Source organism: Colobus angolensis, unplaced genomic scaffold (genome assembly GCF_000951035.1).
Source record: "Colobus angolensis palliatus isolate OR3802 unplaced genomic scaffold, Cang.pa_1.0 Scaffold407, whole genome shotgun sequence".
In the NCBI taxonomy this organism is placed as follows: Eukaryota; Metazoa; Chordata; class Mammalia; order Primates; family Cercopithecidae; genus Colobus; species Colobus angolensis.
Window position 1 is genome coordinate 1,251,898 of NW_012117455.1, and position 703 is coordinate 1,252,600.

Below are 703 nucleotides of genomic sequence, written 5' to 3' on the forward strand. Positions count from 1 at the left end.
TAGAGCAACACTTGGAAATTGGGTGGGTGCAGGAAGAAAAAGAATCTGAAGCCAGGTTACAAGTTTTCATTGTACTCAAATTGCAGAAGCAATACTATCAAAGACAATGGTAATGGCTAACTTTTGTAGAGGCTTTACTATGCACTAGGCACTTTTCTGAGAGCTTTACATATATAATCTTATGTATTTATCCTCACAACACACAGCAAGATGTGCACTGCTATTATTTTAATTGTCAAGACGAAGAATATTTAGCTGGGCAGATTTAGAAACTTTGCTAAGATCACTGCTGGCCAGTTTCAGAGCAGGTGCTTGAACTCAGGCTGATGTGGCTCCAAATTCAATTACCATGGCTTTATATTGTCTTTTTTGAAATGAAGAATCACCACAATTCCTAACACTATCTCTATGAATATTACTTCTACTTCTCTTGTTCCTCCTTCCTTCCCTCCTCTCCTCCTTCTCTCTTCCTTCTTCTACTTTGACTTGTACTACTTCTCTTTCTATAGTTTCTACTGCAAGTTAAGCATCTCTAATCCAAAAATCCAGAATTTGACATGCTCCAAAATTCAGAACTGTTTGAATGCTGATATGAAACCATAAGTGGAAAATTCTACATCTGACCTCACATGATGGATCATAGTCAAAACTTTGTTAGCTGGGCGTGGTGGCTCAGACCTGTAACCCCAGAACTTTGGGAGGC